Source organism: Phaseolus vulgaris, chromosome 11 (genome assembly GCF_000499845.2).
Source record: "Phaseolus vulgaris cultivar G19833 chromosome 11, P. vulgaris v2.0, whole genome shotgun sequence".
NCBI lineage: Eukaryota > Viridiplantae > Streptophyta > Magnoliopsida > Fabales > Fabaceae > Phaseolus > Phaseolus vulgaris.
The window spans coordinates 27,576,415-27,583,949 of record NC_023749.2 but is presented as its reverse complement, the minus strand read 5'-3'; positions in this window follow the sequence as shown (position 1 = coordinate 27,583,949).

The following is a 7,535-nucleotide window of genomic DNA, read 5'->3' as shown; positions in this document are numbered from 1 at the left end:
ACAACTATGGGATCGTTGTCGTGAGGCATAACGTCCCTGAGATCCTCCTTTGTGAACGTAATGTCCACATATGGCGAGTGATCTTCAAAGACATCTACTGCTATCACAGACCTTGCATACTTCTTCCGCTGTGATGCAGTGCACCCACCACCTGAGAAACCTCCGGCGATGGTGTGGATCTCGCCATGAGTGGGCATCTCATGCTGCTGACCCTCACCACTCGCCGGCTGAGAGCTCGACGCACCCCCTGCCCTCTTGTTCAGCAGGTAATCATTCAAGAAGCCGCTCTTGACCAGGTCGTCGAGCTGGTAACCCAGGGCCAAACACGAATCAAGGGTGTGACCAAAACTCTGGTGGAACTCACACCAGGCGTTTGGCTTTGGTCCTAACACCTTGTCGCCAACTTTCTCAGGCGCTTTAAGCCTGGCTGCTATGTTGGGAATGGCGATCAGATCCGCCAACCCCATGACAAACTTGTACCTTGGTGGGCGATTAAACTCCCTGGGGCGCCCTGGGCCCCTTCCCTTGTTTTTCTTTGGATCATAAGGATGGCGAGTCCTCTGATCCTTCTTAGCCGCCACCATCTCCAGCACCCTCTGCGGCCTAGCGGGTGCCACGCTCCCTCTCTTTTCGGCGACTTCACTTTCGTCGGCGATGTGGGCCACAACAAGTCGCCTAACTTCAGCAAACGTGGCGGGGTGGGCCCTAATCAGCGCCTCACAGAAAGGTCCCGACAGCACGCCCTTTTTGAAGGCGTATACCAACATCTCCTCGTCTTTAGCAGGCGAGCGGACCATCTGTGCTCCAAAACGATTCAAATAGTCCCTGAGGGACTCTCCCTGGTACTGCCTCACATCGAACAGGTCATAAGACACCCTAGGTGGCGCCTTGTTCACAATGTACTGGTCGACGAAAAGCTTCGAAAACTGCTAGAAATTGGTTATGTGACCTGTAGGCAAGCTAACAAACCATTCCAGCGCTGTTCCCTGGAGCGTGCTCACAAACATCTTGCAATAGAAAGCATCTGAGCCTCCTGACAGCATCATCTGCGTGTGGAACGTAGTGAGATGTGCTTCAAGATCCTCCACGCCGGTGAAAGAGGCTTTCACAGGTACCACGCTCGCAGGGATCGGCGTGTCCGTGATCGCCTGAGCAAACGGCATTGGGAAAACGCGCGGTGGCGATGACGGCACAACTTCTTCAACAATTGTGCGTCCTCTTTGCTCCTGAAGAGCTTGACGCAATTCCTCCGTGACCTTGCTGAGCTCCTCATTCCTGGCTTGAGAGGCGACCAGGTCTTCATGCATCTTCGCCTGCTCTATGCGCGATGCCTCCACATTTTCTTGCAACACGCGCATGATCTCCATCATTTGCGCCATGGTCATGGCGCCTTCTGCAGCAGCTGGCACAACGGGACTGGAACGCGTACTTCTCATCTTTCTCATGAAAAATCAACAAACCAAACCTTAGCGAACAAAACCTTCACCAGCGAAACGATCGATCCAGCGATCAATCTGTCAAAACTTCGTAAACTCCAAAGAACTTCCAAGAATGCAATCACAACAGAAAAAACCTCCACAGAAACTTGCAACCTTGACACGAAACTACCGCTTCTCCTCCAGAACTCCCGATTCACCGGTCAGAAACACGAACGAACGGTAAAAACTTCAACTCACCGATTGAAACTCACGCAAGCGGTAAGAAACCTCAATCCACCGATCGAAAGCTCAAACAAGCGGTGGAAAAATTCACACTACCGACCAAAACTTCGAACGAACGGTGAAAAACGCCGATACACCGAATGAAAACCCAAACGAACGGTGGAAAACGTCGAAAATGGTTGCACCAGCACACAACCACACAAGAATCTCAGAAACTTCAAGAACTCACGCTATGGATGGGAAACACGTTTTACACGACCCCACGGTGGGCGCTTGATGATCCTGCCAGTTGACTCGAGTGCAAGAGTCTCGCCACGTCAAAGGTATCTTCTCTCGATCAGCTTCGCACCAAGCTAGCCTTCGATCTTCACGTCTCAATTCTTCGCGAGAACCTGAAGAAAACGAAGACACAAAATGGCGCCGCTGCGGCCGATCGCGTTCCGACGCTCAAGTCAGTGACGGAATCACCAAATACTAAGAGAGAAAAGCTAAACTCAAGGAACCGTGCAAATGTTCTCTCAGCGTACTCAAGTGTTCTCAAAAGCGTAAAGAAGTGTTCTCAAAAGTGTAAAGAAGTGTTCTAAACGCGCATACCTCAGAAGTTCGTTAGAGTTCCTTATATACCTTAGCACTTTCTCTCTCCTGACGGTTACACCTCTAGACACGTGGCTCACATCCAGCTATACACGTGTCACCATCTGGAGCCACCTTCTACTTGAGCATCACCTCTACTCTTCATGCTATTTGACTAAGTTACCCATGCGAGGAGTAACTACAGCTTTCTTGGGTCTCGCCTGCTGCTAACACGATCTGCTTCACTTGCACATCATGCATGTTCTGGTAAGCTGTTCCCTTGCCTCGACCTCTGGCTAGGGAATGATCATCTGATGACTTCGTCTTTCGTACAAGTACCCCTTGAAAGCCTTAAGCAAGCCTTCCTGATCCTTCGGTGATGTGCCCCTTTCGGCGGTCTCTAGCCAATTGGTCGCCTAAAACTCGTATACGGCGACTATGACGCGAGCCTGGTGACCGCCGGTTATACATACCAGAGATCGGAGAACGCCAAGCTAACAATTGGCGACTACACAAACTTCCCGATGTGCTTCCCTTCTGTCAGCCAGGTGTTCCGCTCAACACGTCTACATTATCGCTTGCTGCCACGTCATCACTTTCGACTACCTGATCGGTACACTATTCGACCTCGGAGTTAATACGCAAGAGGAAACGTATGTCGCCCCCCCTTGATGTTTCTAACCCGAGTGAACGGTATTTTCGCAATTTCACCCTTGCTGTATAAAGTTAAGGGATAGCTAACCTCGACCTTGCTACAAGAGTCAAGGAGCGAGTCTTTGGTATCCGAACCATTCTTCTCTTTGCCTTGGTGAACTTACACGAGAGGGGCTTATTGGGAAGACCAAACTACCTCTGCTTTGTGCATATCACTTCAAGGAAAGAGGTTCCTTTAGTTTAGCGAACCATGCTATTCTTCGCCTTGGTGAACTTAGACGAGAGGGTCTTACTGGGAAGACCAAACCACCTCTGCTTCTCTGTGTATCACTTCAAGGGAAGAGGTTCCTTTAGTTTAGCGAACCATACTATTCTTCGCCTTGGTGAACATACACGAGAGGGGCTTATTGGGAAGACCAAACTACCTCTGCTTCTCTGTGTATCACTTCAAGGGAAGAGGTTCCTTTATTTCAGCGAACCATACTATTCTCGGGCTTGGTGAACTTACGCAAGAGGGAGGTCCACTTGGGAAACCATACTACTTCCGCTCTTGGATTATCACTACAAGAGAGAGGTTCATTTAATTGTAATGCACATTTAACAGAATAAATTTTATTCGGGTGACGTCGTTAAAAAACCCTCTCAAGGGAAAAAGACTGTCCCCTTAAACATGTACAAATGCAACATTAACTAAAATAAAACTTCAGGTTGGTCACGTTCCAAGTGCGAGGGATCGCGCCGCCTTCTAATGTCTCGAGCCTGTATGCTCCATTCCCAAGGGCCTCCGTTACTTTGAAAGGGTCGGTCCACTTGGGATACTGCTTGTTTTCTAAATGGTACGGGTGGGCCTTCCTCATCACCAGATCGGCGACCTGGAATTGCCGAGGTCTCAGCTTAGAGTTGTACTTGTACTCCACCCTCCTTTTCAAAGCTTCAACTTTAATCCTTGCTTCCTCCCTCACTTCATCCAGTAAGTCCAAGTTCACCTTTCTTTCCTCGTTCGACTCCTCGACCACGAAGTTCTGGAAACATGGCGAGTTTTCCTGGATTTCTACTGGGATCATAGCGTCTGAACCATATACCAAGTTGAATGGCGTTTCCTTAGTTGTGGACTGAGGGGTAGTGTGGTAGGCCCACATGACTCTAGGAACTTTTTCTGCCCAGGTCCCTTAGCCTTTGTCCAACCTTCTTTTTAGGCCTTTGAGCAGAACTCGGTTGGGCGACTCGACCTTTCCGTTCGTCTGGGGGTGTTCTACTGATGCAAATACTTGCTTTATCCCCAACTCCGTACATAGCTTGCCCAATTGCTGGCTTGCAAACTATGTACTATTATCAGCAAACTGTTCATGCACGGATTCACCCATCCTATACTGGTATGCGTGGACGGTAAGCAATGCACACGCATCATGGCAGAACTACACGAAGGGATATGCGTTAGCCACATCGGTGGCCGATCTCTCTCGTCAAAGGCCATTAGTGCAGGATATTAGTGGCCAAGCATGAGGGAGGATTGCACGAGATACGCCCAACGGTGCAAGCAGTGCCAACAACATGCTGATTGGCACAAAGCACCCCCAGAGGAGTTAAGATCGATATACAGCCCATGGCCATTTCATACCTGAGGAATTGATATTCTGGGGCCTTTCCCTTTGGCGGTACGCCATCCAGCCCATTGGTATCTGATAATGGTACCCAGTTTGCAAGCCAGCAATTGGGCAAACTATGTACGAAGCTGGGAGTGAAACAGGTGTTCGAATCAGTAGAACACCCCCAAACGAACGGACCGAGTTCTACTCAGAGGTCTGAAGAGAAGGTTAGACAAAGCCAAGGGGACCTGGGCGGAAGAACATCCTAGAATCGTGTGGGCCTACCACACTACTCCCCAATCCACAACCAGGGAAACACCCTTCAGCTTGGTGTATGGTTCGGACGCAATGATTCCAGTGGAAATCTAAGATAACTCCCTGCGTTTCCAAAATTTCGTGGTCGAAGAGTCCAACAAAGAGGGAAAGGTGAACCTGGACCTACTGGATGAAGTGAGGGAGGAAGCAAGGATTAAGGTTGAAGCCTTGAAAAGTAGGGTGGAGTAGAAGTACAGCTCCAAGCTGAGACCTCGACAGTTCTAGGTCGTCGACCTGGTGATGCGGAAGGCCCACCCGTACCGGTTAGAAAACAAGTTATCTCCCAAATGGATTGGTCCTTTTAGAGTAACGGAGGCCCTTGGAAATGGAGCATACAGACTCGAAACATTGGAGGGTGGCGCGATCCCTCGTACTTGGAACGCGACCAACCTGAAGTTTTATTTTAGTTAATATTTGCATTGTACATGATCCTGCCGGCAACTCGAACGTGGAGGAATCGCTCTGTAGCACTCTCTGCCCTGTCTACGCGACTGTGTCTTCTACAGAATCACCCTCAGAACCTTCTCTTGGATCTCCAAACGTGACCTGCAAAACACACAGACGGCGCCTCTAGCGGCCGTTTGCACTCCGACGATCAAGTTAGTCCACAGAACCACCAAATGAGAAAACTAGTAGTGTGTGTGAAAAACTCTTGCTCTCTGTTTCTCCTCTCCCCACTTCTCTCCCTGATTCCTCCTTTTATCTCTCTGTCTCTGCTTCTGGGCATAACAGAATTCTGTTATGCTTTTCTGGCATGTGTCAGAAACCTGTTACGCTTTTCAGAGACAGTGTACCTGCAGAATCAGAGAGTGTGGGTGTCTGTGCGTGTCCGCGCGTCTCTGCGCTGGGCTGCGCCTGTCTGTACCCTTAATGGTACGGAGTACACTTTTGTCTGGACCGCACCCCTCTCAGATGGTGACACGTGGAGGCCTGCAACTCACATCTAACCACACACGTGTCATTTACTGGAAGGGCTCTAGCGCTTCTCTTTGTGTGCCTAAGTTACGCCCTCGCGGAGTAGCTTAGGATATTTCTCTTATCTGGGTAAATCGCATACTCTTAGGAGAACGTCGGGTGTGGCTGGTCTAGGCACACTCACCAAACGTTGCTCTCTGCGTAGGCGACTTACCCTTCACGATGCCACGCATGTAATGGGTTGAGGGAATCACCAATCACTGACTGGTTTACTAGTTCCCTCAGGCCACTCTCGTGCATGATTCCCTGAGGTGTGCTCATGCGAGATCCATGTGTAACGCTCTCGCTGGGAACCTCAGTCCCAGTTTAACTGCGTGTAACACGAGACCTCGATGACAATACACCCGATGACTGATCAGTGTTTATTCTCGACTCGCGCTCTGCCTCCAGGCGCGAGTCTGGGAACTGGTCTGCTGGTGGCCACTTGGCTACTGACCACCGATCACCATTCTGGGTGATCTGTCCCCTGACCTCTCTGCCACCTGGTCCACGTGTCACCCTTCGAGTGGTCCACGTGGTTCTCTGTTGCTGACGTCATCGACCACCGATGACCGATCGGATCACAAGCCCCCCAGTCTCGAGTCGAGAACTCGTTCTCAGCGAAGAGACTAAATGGTCGTGCCCTCAGTCCACGTGGCAAGTGGGGCCGCCTCACGTGCCACCTCACGTGCTGCTTCTTTAACGTTTGGACTTCCTTTCTTAATCTCGCGACACGTGGCCCCATCAACGGCCAGCGCTGTGCGTCGCTAGCGCTTCTCTTATTCAAATTGGCGCGCCCTTTCACTGTTCCTCCATGTTCTTCATTCGACTCCCAGACTCTCTGCGAACTTCTCCTCTGCGCACCCATCTTTCTTCAAATTCTCTGCTTCCCAAACTCTTGCGATCATCCAAAGGTATGGTTTTTCTTCTCCCTGGCCCCTTTTTGGTCATCTTTACCGATTGCATTTATCATTCTGGTTATCATGCATTCATCTTCTCTATTTCCCTCTCTCGAACCCGCGCTAGGGTTTTTTCGTGCTCTTACCCTGGCTTCTGCTTCTTCTTCTTCTTCTTTTCATCTGGGCATCTCCTTCTCCTTTCCCTTTTCTGTTTTCACCGAAACATTCATCATTCCTTCTTCTCCCATTCACTCTGACTTTTTCGTTTTTCCTCCATTTGCAGCTATCTCACGATGGCTCGCTTGAAACAAACTGCGCGCATCATTGCCTCTTCTTCTGGTGCACAGCCTTCCGCGAGTGCGCCAGCTCCACCACTGCCTGTGGCTACCTCCTACCACGACAATGCTAGGGTCTACGAATGGGCTCCCCTGGCATTGCTCGCTGAAACCTCCACCCTGCTGCCTAAGGGTCATCTCACGTCCCTGCTAAGTTGCAACCCCGACGAGCCTTCCTGCTCCATCGACAGGGAGAATGACTTCAACATCCAGATCCGCATTCCTCCTCGAGGAATGCCTATCTGCGCGGATGACAGGGCCACCAATGGGGTGCCCTTCGTCTTCATCTACTCCGCCATTTTCATGAGACTAAAGCTACGCCTCCCTTTCACTTTCTTCGAAAAAGAGCTGATGATGGAGTTAAACGTCGCGCCCTGCCAACTCCATCCAAATGCCTGGGCCTTCATCCGAGCGTTTCAAATCCTCTGCAACTATTTCGGGCACAACGCCTCCGTGGACGTGTTCCTCTATTTCTTCGAAGCGAAGAACCCTGGGGACAGGTCCTGGGTCAGCCGGAACGGGGTTGCTGGACGGGTGCTCCTGGGCCTGTACCAGCAA